General features: G+C 43.0%; 1 protein-coding gene across 5 annotated transcripts in view; it reads right to left on the bottom strand.

Annotated features, from left to right (window-relative positions):
* The window catches only part of EXO1 (exonuclease 1), a 55,065-nt gene extending 44,755 nt beyond the window's left edge, over window positions 1-10,310 (bottom strand). For 3 of the 5 annotated variants that reach the window (XM_045983566.1, XM_045983568.1, XM_045983563.1), the window contains exons 1-2: window positions 9,815-10,304; window positions 8,417-8,476 (exon numbers count right to left, since the gene is read on the bottom strand). The gene's annotated coding sequence lies outside the window, so the exon portion shown is untranslated. Of the gene's footprint in view, window positions 1-8,416; window positions 8,477-9,814 lie in introns of all 5 variants that reach the window. The other 2 variants (XM_045983564.1, XM_045983565.1) reach the window with 2 other exon arrangements.
* Between the last annotated feature and the right edge of the window lie 12,388 nt (window positions 10,311-22,698).

Consider the following 22,698-nt stretch of genomic DNA (forward strand, 5'->3'; position numbering starts at 1 on the left):
CTAACTGCCCACTGCTCCTCAGATGGCTATTCCAGTCTGAATTCCCACCAGCAGTGCGTAAAAACTCCTAAACCCCTACGTTCTTCCCATACTTACTGGTCACTTTAACAGGTAAGAGTAGTTATTATTGGGGCGCCTGGGTGGCTCAGTGGGTTAAAGCCTCTGCCTTCAGCTCAGGTCATGATCTCAAGGTCCTGGGATCGAGCCCCACATTGGATTCTCTACTCAGCGGGGAACCTGCTTCCCCCTCTCTCTCTGCCTGCTTCTCTGTGATCTCTGTCTGTCAAATAAATAAATAAAATCTTAAAAAAACGAATTGTTATTATTTTACTGTGCATTTCTCTGATTGCTAATGAATTTGAGTATCTCGGTCTGGGTTTTCTCTTGACTAATCACAGACTTCATGCAGTTTTTAAATGTTTTCAGGTTTCCCTGGGTTCCTTGTAGACATATAAAGATATACATGATCTGAGTCTCTTGCACGGTTCGCTCTACTTGTGCATCGCGTCTGTTAGCAGTGTTCCCTCCGGTTTAGTTTTGTTCGTGCTACTTTATACACTCGGCTAAAATTTAGTGGGCAGTCAGCTCTATTAATGGTATTATGAGATTTCATCCAATATATTTGTGGTATTTGGCAAAGTAATTGTTTCTCTTCTTCACTAGCAACCTGTTCTACTGCTTTCTTCCCAACACGTCAGCCAGTTGTTTCAAAACGTGTGTTGTCACTTTTGATCCACTAGGGGCCAACACTTCCTTGAAAGAAACTGATGTCCCTTCCTAAAACTCATCCTTTTCTCTCTGGAAGGGGGTGTGGGGGGGAGTAGTTAAAATAAGCCTTATGTAAAAATAAGTAATTTCCACTTAAATTAAGTGACTGGAAATTATATAAAAGAGTCTAAGTAAAATGAAAAGGCTATCAAAGAGATAAAAAGAATTCTGAGGTTTTTTAAGTGGGGGGGAAAAAAAACCCACCAAAACCCCCAAAATACAAATAAAGCAGTTAAATTTTTAACAAATTAACTCAGAAGAAAATTTTAGTTTTAAAATTAAAAATAAAAATGGTCCAGCTTCTATTTAAAGTCTGCATTAATCGTTAGTAAATAAGAGGTAGGTAATAAGAAAAGAGCAGTAATGACTTCTACTTTTCTCCCCCTTTGCTCTGAAAGGCCAGAAGGTGGGGCTCTCCCGCCCTCCATATTCTCTAGGCTTCTACACAAATAACCAAGTGGAAAACTATTCTCAAACTAAATAAATCAGTTGTCTTAATTCAAATGAGGCAATCTGTACAAAAGATCCATGCTGACCTTAAAGCAGTCATTGAAAATTGCTTCCTCTCTGAGTCCCATTAAAATTCTTAAATCATGTTCATGACACAGAAGTAGACAAATCCACAAAGGGAGGAAAGGAGGAAGAGAAGACGGAAGAAAGTTGGTTGCATTTATACACACTAACAACAAACTATTCCAAAGGGAAATTAAGAACACAGTCCCATTTACAATAGCATAAAAAAGAACAAAAGACTTAGGAATAAACAAGGAGGTGAGATACACTAAGAAGCAGAAAACACTGATGAAAAAACCAAATGAATAAACAAAGCAAAGGCAGAATCAAACCTATAAACACGGAGAACAACCTGATGGTGAGAGTTTGGGCAAAATGCATGCAGGGAAGTGGGAGAGAGAGGCTACCAGTTACAGAAGGAGTAAGTCATGGGAGTAAAAGGCACAGTGCACATGCCTTTTACAGTCAATGATATTGTAATAGTGGTATATTGAGACAGGGGTAGCTACCCTGTGGCGAAGGCAGCATAGTGTATAAGCTTGTTCAATCACTGCTTTGTGCACTTGAAACTAATGTAACTTTGCGTGTCAACTATACTAAAAAAAAAAAAAAAAGAAGAAGAAAGAAAGAAAGAAAAGAAAAGAAAAAAAAAGAAATATAAAACACTGATGAAAGAAATTAAAGCAGACAAATAAATGCAAAGACTTCCCATGTTCATGTGTTGGAAACATTAATACTTAAAAGGTCCAAACTACCCAAAAAAATCTACAGATTCATTGCAATCTATCAAAATCCCAATGGTACTTTTCACAGATCTGGATTAAGAACAACCCTAAAATTCATATGGAACCGTAAGACACTGAATAGCCAAAATAATTCTGAGACAAAAGAACAAAGCTGGAAGGCTCACACTTTCTGATTTGAAAAATATAGTACAAAGCTATAGTAACTCAAACAGTATGGTGCTGAAGACAGATATGTAGATCAATGGAACTGAATAGGGAGTGCAGAGGTAAATGCTCATATATACAGTCAACTGATCTTCTACAAGAAAGTCAGAACACACAATGGTGAGAAGATAGTCTCTCAACAAATAGTGTTGGTAAGACTGGATTTCTATAAGCAAAAAATCAAAGCGGTCCATACACCAAATCAATTCAAAATGGATTAAAGACTTAAATGTAAGACCTGATACCACAGAATTCCTTAAAGAAAACACAAAGGGAAGACTTCTTGACAATTATTTTTCTGGTTGACACCAAAGACACAGGCAACAAAACCAAAACAACCAATGGAGACTACAAACTAAAAAGCTTCTTCACAGCAAAGGAAACAATCAACAGAGTGAGATGTGTTCTACGGAATGAGAGAAAATATTTGTGAACCATCTATCTGATAAGAGGTTAATAAACAAAGACATAAGAATCTCTTATAATTCAATAGGGAAAAAACAAATAACCTGATTAAAATATGGCCAAAGGGCTCCAATAGACATTTCTCCATCAAGAGATACAAATGGCCAGCAGGTGTATGAAAAGGGACTCAACGTCACTGATCTTCAGGGAAATGCAAATCTAAACCATCATGAGACCATCACTGTTTGCATGGCTACTGCCAAAAAAAACAACAACAAAAAAAGACAAATGTTGGCAAGGGTGTGAAAAAACTGGAAACTTGTATACTTTTCCATAGAATAGTACAGCCACTGTGGAAAACAGTATGGAGTTTCCTCAAAAAAATAAAGATAGAACTTCTATATGATCTAGCAATCCCACTTTTGGGTATATATCCCAAAGAACTGAACTACCCCATGGCTGAAATTTTTTCATTGACATTTTAAAATAGGGTTAAAAATTTTAATATAGAGGGGTGTCTGGGTGGCTCAGTGGGTTAACCCGCTGCCTTCAGCTCAGGTCATGATCTCAGGGTCCTGGGATCGAGTCCCTCATCGGGCTCTCTGCTCGGCAGGGAGCCTGCTTCCCTCTCACTCTCTCTGCCTGCCTCTCTGCCTACTTATGATCTCTCTCTGTCAAATAAATAAATAAAATCTTAAAAAAAAAAAAAAAGAAAAGAAAGGGAAGAATGCTAACCTACAGCTTCCTCATCTTTTCTTCCCTCCTCGCCCTATGCCTTCCCTCCCACTCCATTTTCCACACAGCCCCTTCCTAATTCCTGATGCTCTCCCTCACCCCTGTTCAAATTCCATCAGGGACTTCTGGAAACTGAGCCCAAACTAGCTCTGGGAAATAAAAGATTCTGAGAACAAAAAATGCTCACTTCACTAGTAATTTAGAAAATTGGAATTAATACAACCAAAGGGTACTTTGAATAGGTTTTAGAAGCGAAGTGATGTAGTGAGAAAGCTTTCTAGCAAGTCACCTCTATTTATTTATTTACTTATTTATTTAATCTGCATTGTTTACAAGATTTTATTTATTTATATGAGAGCAAGGATGGGAGGCAGAGGGAGAGGGAGAAGGAGGCTCCCCACTGAGCAGGGAGCTGGACGAGGAGCTCCATCCCAGGACCCTGGGATCATGACCTAAGCCAAAGGCAGACACTTAAATGACTGAGCCACCTGGGCGTCCTCAAGTAATCTCTATTTAATATAAAATGTAAATGCAGTATAGAACTCTCTGGATATATCTCATAATGTACATAATTCAGAATTTAGGTTTTTGAAATACTAAATAATGGTGCTACACTTGGAAAAACACCAGAAAATACTTGGATTTTCAAAAATAGCATGATATTCTGGCATACCAGAATACAGTTGACCACTGAACAATATGGGGAATGCCAACCTCCGCGAAGATGAAAATTCATGTAGAACTTTTGACTTTCCTAAAACTGAACTACTAACAGCCTACTGTTGACCAGAAGCCTTACTGATCACATGAACAGTTAATCAACACTAATTTTGTATGTTCTATGTACTATATGCTGTATTCTTATAATAAATTAAGTTAGAGGGAAGAAAATGTTATTAAAATCATAAGGAAGAGAAAATACATTTACAGAACGGTACTATGTTTAGCAAAAAAAAAAATTCTGTGTATAGGTGGGACCTACAGAGTTCAAACTCATGTTACTCAAGGGCCAATTGAACTCCATCATCTGGAATGATCCTAATGGTCAAGTCTGGAAAGACTGAACAAGGAGGCAAAATACCAGGATGGGATACCAAACCGACAGTTAGAACCAACCCATGGAACTGGGTGAAGTAACACCGTACAGCAAAGTGGGCCTGAATTTGGAGCCAACAGACTGAGGCTCCATGCTGGGACTCTTACTTATTGAAGCTGTTGGGTTTTGGACAAGTTCCCTCACCCCACTGGGCCTTAACTTTCTTCATCGGTACAACATGCACTGTAACTCTGCTCTTCCTCTTCCGCAGGGCTGCTGTGACATGACAGATGATACTGGGAACAAAAACCGTAAGAATAAGAGCTCAGGATCTAAGGATGGAATCGTTCTTTATTTCAAAATTTTAACGTTGGGAAAGAAACAACATGGTATGATTTTGCTCTCAAACTGCGTGAAGTTGACTCCTTTCTTCAATGTTCTCTTATTTTTATGTAGATGTAAACTGAGAGGAAATTTTGCATTGCAGGGTAAGTTTCCTTCCTCACTAACAAGATTAGCTGGTACTTTTCCTGAATATGTGTAACTTTTAGCTATTGTTATCTCCATTCAGAATGATGTATCCTGAATGAAAAAGGAGTTTTTTATACTGTTCTGTTTGGAGGGCCAGATTTGTTTGGTCTGTACATGCAGGATCGTCTCCCTATTTAAAGTGAACCTCAGATAGCATATTTACAGAACCTTTGAATTTGATGTTTGATTAGAACCATCTTTGATTCCTGCATATCTGTCGGCCTTACGTCCTGTGGCTGAGCTGGTCTTGAAGCTTCATTGGGCATGAAAGCCTTTGGCAGATCATTTGCTTGGAAAGGGAGCTTGGCTCCTTCCTGGCAATCATCCTGTGCTGTCTTTGTTTGGTGCTTCCTTGTTCCTGCTCTCTCTGCCCAACTTTGAATTCTGGTTCACTCAGCCTTCAAGTCCCTAGTTGGTATTTGTTGCCACTGAGCTGGGTTCTCACTACCCCCCAGGGGCAGTTGGTTATTTGCTCTTCCAAGCTTTCCTGCCTTTGGCTTCCTCAGGCAGTTCTCACCTAGTTCCAGCCCTTCAAGTCCCATCCCTGGCAGCACTGGTTCACTGCCAGCTCCAGTAAGGTGAGAAAAGGACATGGATAACGTGTGGCAGCTTTCTCACATGGTGGGGTGGTGCTTCTCCTTCACCTGGTTCCTTAAAGTATCCTCCGATGGAGCTCTTCCAGGAAGAATTGGCCAGTCCTAATTTCCATGGTTTAATCATAAAAACTACTGGGAAGAAGATGGTAAGTATCCCATTTTGTGTTAAATGCTGTCATTAGGCCACTATCTTGTTTTTGGCTTTATGATCCTCCCAGTTTTCTACCGCACCCTTTTGAGGTCAGCAGCTCTTTCTCTTGATTTGAACTGTTCTGATTCTGATTCCACACCAAGTGACACTCGAACACCAGGGGGGTGTCCTATAATTCAACTCTATTCTGACACTACCTACCTGGAGAGTGTCCAATCCCGCAGACTGATGGCTCAGCCCCACAAGACTTCAGATGTCCCCACTGCAGGTCCAGATTCTGTGCTTCTGACCAACTATAAACCAGTGGCTCTCATGAGCCCCTCCTCGGTTTTGTTAAAAAACAATATTCAACCAAGTAGATTTGAAGATCAAATTGGCTTTATTCAGTGATTCATGAATTGGGCAGGATCCCATCTAACAAGCAAAGGAAAGCTCCAAGAAGCTGTACAAAATGGAAGTTTTCCAAACACGGAGAGGGGCAAGAAAAAGGAATTTATTAGCAAGGAATGCAGTTTTAGGCAAGCATGCCCCTTCCTAGACTAGACTAGCAGGGGTCAATCAGATTACCTACTAGTGTTGACTAGGAAATTCCAGTTTGGCTGGTTAAAGGTTCTCTTCCTGGAGTGGGGGTAGGGGGGTGGAGGGAGGGGGGAGTTGAAACCCCAGTTAAGTTATATATAAAGTCTTAATTTACTGACTTAAACGACACCACTTTGGGCCTGTACTTTTCTTTTTTAACAGGTTCCATTATTTGCTAAAGTACCTCACAGAACTCGGAAACGTTTTGTTTACTAGAAAATCAGTTTGTTGAATATATAATCCAGGACATGATTCAGGACATAGGATGTAATTCAGAAACAGCCAGGTGCAAGAGATGCGCAAGGCAAGGTGTGGGGAAGGGGCGTGGTGCTTTCACATCTCTCTGAGCAAATCTTTCTCCCCAGATCTCGTGTTTTCCAGCCTGGAAGCACTCAGAAACACGGACTTCAGGGTCTTTATGGAAGCTGCATTACACAGGCGTGACTGATGAAATCACTGGCCGCTGTGGCTGAACTCAGTCTCCAACTCAAAGTCAGGGGTGGGAGGGACTGAAAGCTGCAAACTTTCAGTCACGTGGTGGGTTCCTCTGGTAACCAGCCTCTCTCCCCATCCTTAGGTGACCCAGGAACCTTCCAAATTAGCATAACAAAAGCACTTCCATAGGGCTGGTGTCTTGGGAAATTGTGAGAATTTTGGAAACTGGATGCTGGAACAGGGATAAAAACCAAGTAACTACTTGTTATTGTATCACAATACCATGGATTTCAGAATCCACGCAGCTGTCTTTCCTCGGCGAGGCTGAGAAGGAACCCGGGGAGCACATCCCCAGCAGCAAGGCTGGAAGAGAAGTTGGATAACGCTGGGCAGGCAGCGTTCAGAAAGGCCCCTCAAGGACACCCAGTTTCTCTGTCTGTGGATCCTCTCCCACGTGCGTGAGTGACCTCGGGTGTAGTAAATGATGCTGGAGGGAAGGAAGGCTCCTATTTCCAGCTGCACCGGTGGGGCTGTTTTCACTTTGGAACCAACCATCAGCCCAAAGACTGTTCAGTCCTAGTTTCCTTGTGGAGCTTAGGCCCACAGGCAAACAAAATGGCCAGAAGGCCCAGCTCCTGCTTAAAAAGGCTCGTGGTAGGTCCTTTTCTGCTAGAGGCTCTGTGACCATGCAGGTGTGGCTCCAGGGAGCCCAGGTAGCCTGAACACAAAATTGGGAGGTCTGTCCGTTGAGCTCCAGCTCTCCCCTTCCCATTCAGTTGGTCCTAATCCATTCTGCTTGTTCTTTTCATTTCTTCACTTCTGACACGCAAGCAGTGATTAAGCCCCAGGAAAGTATTAGAACACAGGCAGGAATAAACTTTCCGCATCTGACTATTTGCCTGTGTCTCCCCGCGCCCCCTCAGTCCCAGGTTCAGATGCTCTTCTGAAGAGCTCCCGTCAGCGGAAGCTGCTTCTATCCCAGGATCTAGAGTCTCAGAACTCGAATTGGTGAAAGACAAGCACATTATCGATTACCCGAGCTGTTTTTATTTATCTTTTTGCTATTTCAAGTAATGGGGGAAATGTCAGAAGGATGGACATGGATACAAAACAGACAGTTTCTAGGATGTGAGCTTTGTTTGTTTGTTTTCCTTCTGGTTAGATTGCTTGTGTTTATTTTGGCAAAGGGCAGCACGGAAGGAGAACAAGGATGGGGAAATACCAGAGACCATTTTGTATATAACACTGGCAAGATAAGAACAAAGGGGGTGAATGCTAAGAGAAATAAAACTGAAAAAAATATAAATGCACACACATATCTATATCCATCATCTCTATACATATAAATTATACATTAAATAACTATATATGTGTAATATAAATTTTGCTAAGCAGTTTCACAGGCCCATGTAATTTGATATGCATAAAAACACTATGACGTTTGTACTATTGTAAATTCATTTTAGAGACAGGTGGACTCTCACATAGAGATCTCAAAGAACTCGGCCCAAAGCCTGTTTGTATGGAGCCTGGGTTTTAATACTAGGGGGGCTAATTCCAGAACTTAAGTTCTTTACCATGGAAATAGGTCTGAGTTAGTTCTGTGAATTAGGAAGAGCAGGCTCTTACAGTTTCTTTGAGGATACAGTGCCACTCAAGATAAGTGTGGGTGGCGAGTGTGATCTTTAGACGGGAGTAGATCCAGACGGTGACTCACCTCCAGAGACAGTCCTGGAACCGCAGGTCAAAAACATATTCTGGTCTGGGCTGAACTGGCCTGGCATTTTGAAAAGAAGAGGAGGAATTCTATTTACTGTAATGTTTGATGGACGATCACATGATTATCGCCTGCACAGGTGAACTGGAGGCATATATATGTTTCCTATTGTTCTGACTTCTGATCCAGTTTTGCAAATACTGTATACAACACTTCTATCATTCTGCTATTATATTCAGAAGAACATAAATAGTAAAATTAATGAAATCCCATAACTGTTGGTTCAGCATATAATTTTTGCCTAAGATTGTTCTAATAAAAAATCCTTGTAAGCAGAAACCTTTTATTTTTGTTTTCTCCCCAACATGTTAATCTCCTTTTATTCATGAATGATTAAGTCAGTATGACAGGAAAATAATATTTCCAGCCAGTGAACAGAAATGCAAAAATTGAATTTACTAGCCAAGCACCAAATCTGAGTCATTATACCATAAATAAATTGTGTGTACGCCTGAGCAATGCATTAACTTGTTCCACTTGTCCTGACAGCATGAGACATTTTAAGGAAATGTTAGGGACTTTTAGTTTATTTCTATCCATTGAAAAATCTTATTTAGCCACCTATGCCTCTGAGCTTTTCTTGCAGTCTACAGCCTTTTATGTAGGAAAATAATTCTAAAAGTAGTTATGACATTTCTTTTAAAATCAAATGCTTCTTCAAACATATTGCCATAATAAAAATAGTAAGTAGTGCAGATGGTATAGGGCTGTAAACCAAAACTTATTTTGACTTAGATGCCACATGCAATCATCTATCTTTTGACAATATAAAACGGGGACTAGCTGTATAAATAAGAATCCTTTTCGTTGGTCCCTTTTCCGTTCCTTCCTCTGTTATTTCCAAATATTGGTGACCGTTGTATGTATTGGTCTCTACCTGCCTTTAAGGTGGTGTGCGTTTCCTATAAAAATTGGATAATGGGGGCGCCTGGGTGGCTCAGTGGGTTAAAGCCTCTGCCTTCTGCTCAGGTCACGATCTCAGGGTCCTGGGATCGAGCCCCGCACGGGCTGGAGGCGGGGAGGCTCTTTGCTCAGCGGGGAGCCTGCTTCCTCCTCTCCCTCTCTGCCTGCCTCTCCGCCTACTTGCGATCTCTGTCGGTCAAATAAGTAAATAAAATCTTTTAAAACATTGGATAATGGCTTTCATTCGGCTTAAAAATAAGTACTTCTTCCTGTCTCCACCCCGCCACCCCCCAGATGACGGCTGTCACTCCAAGTACAGGCATCCATTCGTCAGAACCCGCAGGTTTCCGGAGCCCCCGGGGTACCGTCCTAGCCCCGCGGGCACGTCGGTGCCCTGTCTGAGTCCGCCTGCGGCTTCTCCGGGGCAGGGAGTACCTGGAGCTCATCTCCCATTTTCCCAGGCGTCTGGTGTTTCTGCTTCCCACTGGTTGAGCAAACCGGCGCCTCCTTCGTCCCGCGCCTCACACTGTACGTCCGCGTAAACACGGTGTCTGGGCGCCGGGTGGCTCAGTCGGCTGAGCGCCTGCCTGCGGCTCGGCGGACGATCCCCGCGTCCTGGGACGGCCGGACCGGCTCCCTGCTCCGCGGGGCGCCGCTTCCCCGTCTCCCTCTCGCTCTGCCCGCCGCTGTGCCCACTCGTGACCCTCTCTCTGTCACACAATAAATAAAATCTTAAAAAAAAAACCTGGTATCTCAAAGAGCCATATACAGGTAGGCAAGCTCATAAATAGGTAAATTAAAAAGGGGGGGGGCACAGGGGTGCCTGGCTGGTTCAGTCGGGAGAGCTCCGACCGGAATGTTCCAGACCTGTTCTCCGAACCCGCACTCCTGAGGGCTTGTCCCCGCGCGACCCGCACGTCCGGATTCCGCGGCCTCTTCCGTCTGCGCGCTGGAGCACGCGCACCTGCGCGCTCACACATGCACGCGCACGCAGGCACGTTCTGCCGTCACGCACGCGCACACACGCGCACGCCTCCTGCCTACTTCTCCTACCTACTTTTTTGTGCCTTATCTTAACTTTTCAGCCTTTTAAAGTATCGGATTGTCCGACAACCTCACCTTCCCAGATGTATTCACGGAGAAGGATGAAAGGCGGTCAGGGCACAGGTCTGGTTGAACATTTCGGCATCCAGAAACAATGGTTTTTTGTTTTTGTTTTTAAGATTTTATTTATTTATTTGACAGAGAGAGAGAGAGATCACAAGCAGGCAGAGAGGCAGGCAGAGAGAGAGGGGGAAGCGGACTCCCCACTGAGCAGAGAGCCTGATGCGGGGCTCGATCCCAGGACCCCGAGATCATGACCTCAGCCGAAGGCAGAGTCCTCAGCCCACTGAGTCACTCAGGCGCCCCCAGAAACAATGTTTTTATTGGATGACCCAGCGGGGCGCCCCTCAAATGCCTCTATAGAGCCACTTGTTTTCTCAAGCTGTAGGTAGGGTTGGAAATCTGGATTCGGGAATCATATGCTTGATTGGATACTGGAAGACCAGCGTGGACAAACACCACACACATTTACCAAAAGGATTGATTTGAGGGATGAAACTGCTCACGGCCTGCACTATTAACATGTAACTTGGCTGAGACCTTCCTGTCTTGGCCTGAATCATCCAGCAGGGAATCATTTCAACAGTTGATTTTGCTGACCAAGAGAGCATTCTCAGTTGTCATGAGATGTCTGTCCTTTGGGGGAAGGGAAACCGAGGGGGTTCAAATCCCAGACCCCAAAGTCTGCGTGTCATAGTCCTTAGGCTCGGAACCCACTTTCTAGATTACGTGAGCAAACCCACAATCCACTCAGGACGACCCCCACCAACACCTCTCCTTGAACACCATTTTGCCAAGCAAAGGCTGGGATGTATCAGCAAGAATTATTTCATTGCAGGCAAGTAGAGCCAAATGAATCAACCTCTTCTCTTTTGGATAGAATTTATGGCTGTCAGTCAGCCTCCTGCTCCCCTGGCCAGGATAAACATTAACAAATTGTCCTTTCCATGTTCTGTCTATGTGCTAATGTGCCCCACGTAGAAGTCATGGTTGCATTATTTCATCTGCTCATCAAACTTAAAAATACCTATTACATATTTCTACTGTTTCATGTGTTTTCCAAATACGTTTATGTTTTCCATTATTACATTTTCAAATCTAGAATTACTGGTTTGAATACAGTTATTGGTTCTGGGTAGGAACCTATGTAAATTTCAGTTGCCATCCACATATTTATTTCAAGGTGAGTAAATACATGTATATGCTCTTACTAAATTCTTTTTGTTTTTTGCTTACGACAAAAGGAAGGGGAGGGAATGCCTGTACCTGGTTGTTACCATGCTGGGCACCTTCCACTCCAGCTTCTGCGGGGGGATTTTGGTTGAAGAAATACGTGAGAAAACGAAATCCTGCAAAAGTGGAACAATGGGCCCTGTCACACAGCTAGGAAAAGAGCCAGTCAGGATTCGAAACCAGCTCTACCCGATTCCCTGCTGGCTGTCCTTCCTGGGGCTTCCTTTCCGGATGCTTTGTTCCCAGGTAGTCTCCCCATTGTGTTCGGAGTTTTGGGGGACAATCTCTGTCCAGCAGTTCCTTCAGTGATGTGAACGGCCCCTCTACCTACCTTGATCCCCCTCCCCCACCGAAACAAAAACAAGAGAAAAAGAACCCACTCTGTCCACCTTGTTTGCCCCTCACTCTGTGGTCCCCCTGCTTTCTCTCCCTTTCCAGCAAAGCGGCTGGAAGGGGTTGCCCTCGCTCTGCTCTCTCTGCTGCCCCTCCACCCCACCTTGCTCCACACACACCTTGCTTCTGCCTGCACCTCTCCACGCTAGAAGGTTACAAATTCATCTTAGTTCTCAGAACGTACAGCACAACTTTCAGCCCTTAAATTCTCTGACCTTTGATAATGCACAGTGTTGACCGGTCGTTCCTTCCTGAAACCCTCTCCTTCCTCATAGACAAACAGTAGAGCCGTTCTGCCTTCTGGTTCTCCTCCCCTCCACATCTATCCCTGCCTCCGCTCACCCCAGGCTCTTTGACTTCCTCTGTGTCACTTGCTCCTTTTGTGGGGGAGATGCTTGGTGGTCTCTGCCTTTTTGCTTTCCCTACTTCCCCTTTCTCTTTGCATTTGGTTTTTTTCTTTCCCCCCTGTGAAGTCTTATCGATGCCATGGCCTCAGCTCTCAAATACATGTCTTCAGTCCCAGACTTCCCTTGTAAAGTACACACTGGGCATCTCCCAGGGTGTGTCTCAAGACACTACAGGCTTCTCTCCCCTCTGTCCCCATTGCCTTAGTCAGTAGACCCCTGGCCCTCAAACAGTTGGTTGCTCTGTACTTGGTGACAATGTAATACCTTTAGATTCTTCTTTTATCACTTGATGTATTATAATTATTTATTTATGCATCTGTTCCTTCTGTGGTTGATTAGCAATGAAAGAGCTTATCTTCAATGCTTAGAATAGTTTCTTCCATTTTTAGCACACTTTCTGGCCAAAAGTAGGGGCTCAGGAAACATTTTGTTGAATAAATGACGAAAACAGCAGATATATGCCTTTACAGACTCAACTGAATCATTCTGCAAAAAATCTGGAAGCTCAAGATTGCCTCTTGTTTTCTGTGATCTATACAGATAACCCGAACTCCTGAGATTAAAATGCAGACCACTTTCGTTGAATATTCTAAGCATGTCTCTGAAGAACACTCCCCAGTTCTTGGCAAGAGCTGGTTTTAGTATCTCACCCCATCATAAAGAGTTATGTAATCTTAGCTTTGACTGTGATGACTTCATACCGAAGCCCACCAGAACACAGTAGAACATTCTAACTCAGATCCATCGGTTCCGTCCCAGTGCCCAGATGTCCTGACCATGAGGCTTCATTGCAGAAACACCCTCCAGCTTTGCCCCCCACATCACCTTCCTTTTCTTTCTCAACCCTTGGTCCATGCTTATAACTATGCACAGCAGATTTGCCTCAGCATCCCTCTGGAAAGTTAGAAAGTTCTTGAGGTTTTAGGTGTATCCACATGAAGTTATGTCGACTGAATATTTTTTTTTTAGATTTTATTTCTTTATTTGACAAAGAGAGATCACAAGTAGATAGAGAGGCAGGCAGAGAGAGGGAGAGGGAAGCAGGCTCCCTGCCGAGCAGAGAGCCCGATGCGGGACTTGATCCCAGGACCCTGAGATCATGACCTGAGCCGAAGGCAGAGGCTTAAACCACTGAGCCACCCAGGCGCCCCTCGACTGAATATTTCTTGATGACCTTGTATTTCAAACAAGTCTAAAACTACTAAAGAGATGTTTTTCTCGGTCCCACACAGAATAAAACTGAATTGGACAAGGCCTGATTGAGCAGGTATTTCTGACTGTAGTCCGTCTATAAGAAATGATGACGCTCGTAGAGTGAGCAGGGCAATGCGTTAGGCACAGTGGGTAATAAAATGAAGAAAACATATGCCTTCTGTTTTTAAAGCTGTCTGTATGCTGACTCATTTAGAAATTGATTGCCAATTATGTAATGTTCTGAGTTAGTCTTAGCAACCTAAACCTGTCTGTACATCACAATCACTTTGGTATACTTAAAATAATAAGAACGCCTTGAGTCCACATTAGACACGACCAAGTCAACGTTTTTAGGGGATTAAGCCTGAAATCTGTATTGGTTTTTGCTTTGTTTTGTTCTTTAAATATTTTATTTTTAAGTATTCTCTGCACACAATGTGGGGCTTATGGGTCTCGAACTCACAACCCCGAGATCAAGAGTCACATGTTCGGGGCACCTGGGTGGCTCCTATGTGTTAAAGCCTCTGCCTTCAGCTCAGGTCATGATCCCAGGATCCTGGGATCGAGCTCCACATCGGGCTCTCTGCTCAACCGGGAGCCTGCTTCCTCCTCTCGTTCTCTCTGCCTGCCTCTCTGCCTGCTTGTGATCTCTCTCTGTCAAATAAATAAATAAAATCTTAAAAAAAAAAAAGAGTCGCATGTTCTTCGGACTGAGCCAGCCAGGCACACCTGTATTTTTTTTTTTTTTAATTTATCAGTGGATTGTAATGCAGCCAGTGGGCTAGGTTTTAGAAACCACTGATCTGTATTTCACCTAAGTAAAACTCCATCGAAATGTCTGCATGAGGATGTAACTGGAAGAGCCATGCTAATTGATCTCTTCATTTTTAGTGACACAATTTTCAGAAACTCAGGCAAATTTTTAGCTTTATAATGTTGAAAAGTGAAAGCTCAGAGAAAGGAAAAATGTAAGTCCATTTTTTTTTTCCCAAGTGAAATGTCTGCATTTTTCTCTTATGTGACTTCTATATAATTTACTTGTCATGCTGGAATGGTTCATGATTCAGCTTTGCTAATCAGTGCTAATAGGAAGAGCATCTGGCATATTGGAATGGAATTAGTTATGGCAATCATGAAATTCAAATCAAACAACAAATATTAGCAAGTGCCAGCTATGTGCCAGGCAGAGCGTACAAATCACTGATCACTCTTAAAATATCTTAAAAATAGATGACATGAGCTACTAAGTAAAGGCAGACTATGGGAAAATACTTAGTAACAGGGATTTCTAAGTAGCAGCATAATACCAGGGGGATTATTATAATAACGCTTCTGAGTCAATCAAGGCAAATTAAATTGAATCCTGTAGTGTTAGAGTTAATACCATCAATGTTGGTGTTATTCATTTTGTATCTTTAATATACATCAAAATGGAATTCCAGGATCTTCTCAGGCTATGTACATTCAGCAGGGTGGATATTCTTTAGTTTCCCGTGCTTAGGAAGGTCAATTTACTAATTTTTAAGACAGCTAAAAGAATATAGAGGGCGGAATGGGAGTTGGAGGGAAGTGTGAGGGGTATCCTGACCCATGACAAGTGACTTAGAAGCAGGAACTGAATTACTCCTTTGGCAGAGATGTGGAGTAGGGGAAGACAAAGCAAAGTAGTGAATGAGGTTGGTTTCGGTAGAAGTCACGTGTGCAGGGAAATGGGGAAGACGTCTTTAAAGGAAGGTAGAAGACAATTATATTTGGAATCCACATGGCATGGTAGGCTGACGTTCTGGAACTAGAAAGATACAGTTCTTTGGGTTAGATCAGTCAGGGGGAAAGAAGAAGGAATGGTAGGAGGGATTGGAAAAGGGTCAGACCCACATCTGGGTCTATAAGTGTTTGAAGGCAGATCTAACTTCCTCCCCCTGCAGTACCGATCAAAGGACAGTTTTGAAATTTTAACTGAGAACAATTTAGAAGTTAGATAACCCTTCCCACATTTCTAAACAATAGATTAGCTGTGTGGTTAGATTTTCAATACAGCATCCCAAACTCCTGAAAGCTCTCGTGCCATAACAATTAAACTTAAAAGAACCTTTTACTTACTGACATGAAGAAGGTATTTTTTCCTAATGGTTGTGTATTTCTCAAAGGCCTTCTAAATGGCTTGGTGGTAACATAGTCTCCATATCGATTACATATCTTTCAAAACAATTAAGAGGATTGTATTTTTTTTTTTAAAGATTCTATGTATTTATTTGACAGAAACACAGCAAGAGAGGGAACGCAAGCAGGGAGAATGGGAGAGGGAGAAGCAGGTTCTCCCGTGAGCAGGGAGCTGGACAGGGGACCCAGTCCCAGGATCCTGGGAACACGACCTGATCCGAAGCCAGACTCTTAACTGATTGAGTCACCCAGGTGCCCAAGAGGAGCATGTTAACCAAAAAGAATGCTTCATCAGTTACGACAAATGTCATTCATGCCCCAGGTTCTGTTTATGGTTCGTTTTGCTTCGTTTGGGTTTTGGTTTTTGGCTTGTCATGATTTTAGCAAGAAAAAAGGAAAGGGTTTTAATTCTTACTTCTTTTCTCTGGATGCCTATTTAAGTGGCAGGATCTAAGGTATTCTCTACAGTTCTAGAGGTTTCGTGAGTCCCGTTTCGGGAGGAGGCGCCCTCATTTGCACAAGCGTTGAACACTGATGTTGGATTTGCAAGTAGACTGCTTGATTCTGGTTGTGCTTCATGAAACACCAGTCAGCTTTGGGAGAAGGAACTTACTACTCACCAGCAGGATGTCACAGAGACAGACAAAATCAATCCATAAGACAGAACTAGAGTCCGAGAAAGACATTTGGAAACAAATTTTGTGCTTTTTTTATTCTCTAAACACTTAATTATAAGATGTGTGTATATGTGTATGAAATTCATCTGCTCTTGACCTCATCCCATGAAAGGGCTAAATTAATTTATAAAAATACATACCATACAAAAGGTTACCATGAATTACTTAAGCAATCTGGGCCAGAGGACTCCTTGTGCAAGAACATAAATAAGACATAGTCATGTTCTAAAAACAGTTGCTAGGGAAGGACACAGACCTGGCTGTAAACGCTCTAAGCCATCAGAGAAGAAACAATGTCCGCTTACTGAACTCTGGCGTTCTGAGATCAAAGCCGATGAGTTCTCAGGACAAAGCACAGCCTTCCCTCATCCTGAGACCCGAGAGAGCGCTCTCTCTGAGTCTTGGTGAAGGGCCCCGCGTGAGCTGGGGATGCGGGTGTCCTCTCTGTGTGGCTGTGATGAGTACAACAGAGACTTCCATTTGGCTGTTTAACACAGTGTCCTTCCATTTCGGTCCAGAAAGTCAAAGCGCCATTCGGTACAAGCAATTCAGTGAACCGACAAATAAGGTAACCCGAGTAGGCAGCTTTCAAACAGAATGATAGGATATGAGGGACAAAACGTGTGTTTGAATTATCTTTCACATATATGGACGGGTGGACTCTTGCTGGGAGGCCCCCCAGCACCAGGCACAGTAAGCACAGGAAATCTGTGCATCATTCAATAGTTCTGAAGACACGGAGAGGTAAGCAGGACAGCAAATGCTCTTATTTTGCAGTGAAGACCATCTAGGATCCGGGAGGTTAATTTATCTGATGTCACACAGCTTGTGAATTGGCACAAGCTGGGCTCTCTCTCTCTCTCTCTCTCTCTTTTTTTTTTTAAGATTTTATTCCTTTATTTGAGAGAGAGATCACCAGCTGGGGGGAGGGACAGAGGGAGCGGGAGAAACAGGTTCCCCGCTGAGCTGGATCCCAGGACCCTGAGATCATGACCTGAGCAGAAGGCAGACGCTTAGCCGACTGGCCACCCTGGCGCGGCACAAGCTACACTCAGAACAGCGACCTCCTGATTCCAAGCCCAGTGCTTTCCCCATTACATTGAACAAGTGCTTACAGGGTACCTGCTCTAGCCCGGCACTGTTCTAGAACCTGGGGACACAGTAAGTCATGTTACCAGAGTCCCTATTGCTGGAGGGGGAGGAGTAACAGATACTAAAAAAACAAGCAAATGGATATTATCAATGGGGTGCCGAGCGCGCTATAGAGAACCGAAGGAAGACAGCCAGCCAGGGAGCAGAGGGGAGGATGCAAGGAGGGAGGTGCCGCGGCAAATGAGAATCCTCCGAAAAGGACGTTTTAAAGGTGACATTTGAGCGGAGACCTGAAGGAAGTGAAGCGCCGTGAGAGGAAAATATTTTCCTATGACGCAAGATGTGGTGGCTAAGGTATACAACCCTGTTTTTTGATACTCGGGTATATATATTTTAGACTTTTTTTTTTTTTTTGGCTTCATGTAAAAATTGCCATCGGTGATTATGATCACATTGGTAATTATTATGAGGTGTTCCCAGCTTGGTGGGAGTAAAATCTGCTAGACTGAAATCAATCTAATTATGTCATCCTAAAATGCGGTAAGACATTGCCCAAAATATCCTGGCCACACACAGCGTCAAAACCGGGCTGAATCGGAGAGCAGATGGAGTTTCAAGATATTACAGAGCAAAGATAGCCAGAATGTTATGGCCAAGATTGTATCTTCCACAATGAATGAGTCCAAGGATCCATTTCAATTGGATTTTAAAAAGTACAAAACTTCCCTAATCTCAGAAAGTTTGCAGTTGAGTGTGGCTGAAAACAAGGGAACGAACAGAGCCACTGAAACACACAACGCATAAGTTAATTAAATAATAGTGATTGGCACAGAGCTGAGGCAGGCTTCGGTGGGAGCTGGTAGACTCTTGGACCCTCTGTGGAAAACCTAGCATCTGGAACTGCTCGGGTCCATATTTCTTTCTCATTTTGCCCAACATCGGAGCGTCACAGCCCTTATTCTGTAACCTTGCATGGTGCCATTGGATGGACCGACTCTGTGATAAAGTCACTTCCTTTAGTCTCAGAAACCTTCCTCTTGTCCTCCATCTCCCAGTTTAGAACTTCTCAGCTCTGGCTGCAGGTGAGGGGAAGTCACTGGGGAGGTGAAGCCAAGACCAAGCCCACGACAGCAAGAACAAGACCTGGTCCCTCGAGCAGATGGAAATGTTCACTCTTAACCCCTTTCGCTCATTGGCTTGTTTTCTGCTGCTGTAATGGTTTAAAACAACACAGATTCATGATCTTACTGTTCTGCAGCCCAAACGCCTGAGGTGGATCTCACAAGGCTAACATCAAAGGTGTCAGCAGGACTGTGTTCTAGAAGCTTCAGGGAGAGTCTGTTTTCCTGCCTTTTCCAGCTTTGTAAGCAGCCTGCCTTCCGGGGCTCATGGCCCGTCTTCCATCTCCAAAGCACACCATTCCAACCTCTGCTTTTGTTGTCAAATCTCATTTTTCACCCTCTTGCCTCCTTTGTGTAAGGACTTCCGTGATTACTCCGTGCTCACCTAGATAATCCAGGATAAACTCCCCATCCTAGAATCCTTAAATAACCATGTCTGCAAAGTCCCTTTGGCCATGGAGGTGACATAGTTACAGATTCTGGGGGTCAGAATGTGGACACACTTGGGGGGAATTGTTCTGTCTCTCCCACTCTTCCTCTCCCCCCACAGTCTTATATTGTGAAAGCTCCCCTAGTGAGTCCATGAGAACAACTGCCCTTGTTTATTTGCAGGATCTGTACAGTTTTTACATTTTTCTAACCAATGATGGGAGAGAGTATAATAGTAATAATGACAAAAGCAATAGTAAGAATAACAATAATAGAAAACATTTAAATAATGCTTCCTGTGGTGGGGCTCTGAGCCTTTCCCGTATATTAACCCATTTAATCTTCACAAACCCTCTGAAGCAGGTACTGTTCAAATGTTGAAATGGGTGACATGATGACTCGGAGTCACCAAGGAGGAGACTGGGGACAATTTTATCTCTAGATAATGGGCAAGTGGCAAGGTGGGGAAAGGACCGCCCCTCATTCTTAGGTCAGCTTTGTTCGGAATTCTGGAATTGGGTCCATGCCTTCACTCCATGCCTTCACTCCCATGATGTCTGGTTGGGCAGGAATTTATAAGATCTTTGGTTGTCACATTCCGCTTTGTGTTTCACTGAAAAAGCTATATCTCCTTGTCCCAAGAGGCCGTAACTACTGAAAAGTGAGTTTAGTGTTGCAAGTAATCAAGGCTGATGTGTAAGAATGACAATAGGAGTTCCTCGTTCAAGGAGACAGACAGCCTTCGGGGAGAGCTGGTGGTCGTGTAGGTCTTAAGGGTGGCTAAGATTCAGAAAAGTGGAAAGAAGGATAGAATTTGCTCCAGATCCGAAGAAGAGATGCATAATGGGAAACATGGTTCTCACTATCCTGATTTCCTCTATCTCAACTTTAGAGAAATTGGAAGTTCATCAGGAGCTACAATTTCTGCCTTGCCCCAAACTTAGCTATCATGGAAATATCTGCATTCAGGTATTACCATGTGAATCCCGAGGCTGACCAATGTTTATCTCTCATTCCTGCTGACCTTTACCCCCCAAATCCCTGCCGTTCTGGTCACCTATCCTCATTTATCCTTTCTCCTAGTTCTGTTTTGGGCTTCCTCTCTCCTGGCTTGTCCCCATACTCCTGCCCTACTTGCTAGTCCTTTCCACCATGCTTGCCAGCTTCTCCATTCAGTTGCAAACGACTCCATTCTCTTAGTATGCGTGGTGACAAGGACACATTCTAGCGCCCCCCCACCCCTTTTCTTTTCCAAAATCTTTCTTCCTTTACCTTCACACAAACGGAACTTCTGGCTCAAGCTCCTTTCATTCAGATTCAGTTCCACCATCTTCCTGGGTGTCTTGGATATCTTGGAAATGTATTTAATGCACAATGTTTGATTTTCCTGATCTCAGTTTTAATGAACTTTACCTCCACTTTCTTCCAGTTGTCCTTCCCTGTGGTCATTCACTAGACTTCAGCATCTGGATTTGTTCCGCTCCTATAATCTAAAATTTCATTGACCCACTCTGACCAGACCACAACCTACAATGAACTTAGTCACTCCCACTTTTCAATACGCTTTGAAAGTATTAAGTGGTCCGTGGCCACAAACGTTCCTTGGGTGATCGGTATTCTGCTAGCTTCACCATCTTCTTGACCAGCCTCCGTAGCGGGGTTCACCATAAAATACCGCCTCGCCATTTTACCGCATCGTTTGACCCTTGTCCTTCCTTTGTGTTCATTCTCTAAATCCCCCGTCAGACCACAGAGCTTCCCTTCTCTGCAAGAGCTTTAGAGAAGATCCCATGACTCTGTAGTTTGGAATCATTACCATTTCTTATTTTGAACAACTCAGACCTTCAGTGTTACCTGGCATTCTCTTCCATTCTTCATCAATATCCAAGTTTCCTTATTCCTTTTCAACCACCCACTAAAGCCCCTGCTTCAGTTTCACTACGGGTTCCGATTGGCTAATAATTTGGGCCTGGGAATCAAAATTTGATTCTTCTCCATTTCTGAAGATGTGACTTTGGGCAAATTAATTTCTCTAAGCCTCTGTGTTCTCCTACTAAATTTACTTTAAAAAATATATTTATTTTAATTTAAATTTTAGGTAATAAACATACTGTGTAATATTGATTTCTGGAGAAGAATTCAGGGATTCATCACTTACTGTGCTCATCCTAGCAGGTGCCTTCCTTAATGCCCATCACCCATCTAGCCCTCCATCAACCCTAAGTTTGTTCTCTATCCTCAAGTCTCTTACAGCTTGTTTGTCTCTCCCCCTTTTTCCCCTCTCCCCCTCCCCATATGGTCATCTGTTTTCTTTTTTAAGTGTCACATGAGTGAGGGGTCATATGATAGTTGTCTTTCTCTGACTGACTTGTTTCACTTAGCATAATATACTTAAGTTCCAACCACGTCATTGCAAATGCCAAGACTTCATTCTTTTTAATGGCCAAGTAATATTCCATAGTATATATATGTGTGTATATACACCACATCTTCTTTATCCATTCATCAGTCAATGGACATTTGGGCTCTCTCCATAGTCTGGTTATTGTCAATAATGCTGTAAATATTGGGGTGCATGTATCCTTTAGAATCTGTATGTTACTTCTATGTAAATTTAGATAATAATAGCATTATTGTATTACAAGAACTCAATGAGAAAATCTATGTCCAATGCTTAACATGGGACTGATAGATAATAAATATTAAATGTATGTTAGTTTTTAATCATTATTCTTGGGGGAAGCTGAGATAAATTGGCAGGAACTCCCTTAACTTTTCTTCCATGATGACTACTATTTCATCTCTGTACCTACTCATTGTTTCCCATCACAGCAGAAGATAAGTACTGCCTCTGGTCTAAGGCAAATTTTCCCTCAACAAACATCACAGATACCACAGATCAGATATCTTCACAGATATCTTCAGTTTTTCTCTTAAATGTTTTGACTCCCTTCTCAGTCTTTATATAAGTTTAAGCCCCTTCCTTCCTACAATTCTATATCTGGCCACCCTAGTTACACAGCCAAAAATATATTGTTTTTGGAAGATTGATACAGACTAGATATTTCAAAATTCTCAGAATCACAAGGAAGCTGAGTAAAAACATCACCAGCTAACACAAAGGGCTTCCCATCATTTTCCTTTAAGTCATTGCCAAATTTCATACCATTGATAACTTCTTCCTTGAAAGTCTTGGCTTCTGTGTATTCAATTCTCTTCTGATTCTCCTGACTCTTCTCTAAGTAAGTCTTTCTTTGCCTTTTAATACTGATGTCCCTGGGTGCCTGTGTGGCTCAATGGGTTAAGCCTCTGCCTTCGGCTTAGGTCATGATCTCAGGGTTCTGGGATTGAGTCCCACGTCAGGCTCTCTGCTCAGTGGACAGCCTGCTTCTCCCCTGCCATCTGCCTACTTGTGATCTCTCTCTGTTAAACAAATAAATAAAATCTTTAAAAAAAATACTGATATTCCTTGGAGTTCTGTCTTTAGTTCCTTTGTCTTTTCATCTTAC

The sequence above is a fragment of the Meles meles genome, chromosome 17, assembly GCF_922984935.1.
Source record: "Meles meles chromosome 17, mMelMel3.1 paternal haplotype, whole genome shotgun sequence".
NCBI lineage: Eukaryota > Metazoa > Chordata > Mammalia > Carnivora > Mustelidae > Meles > Meles meles.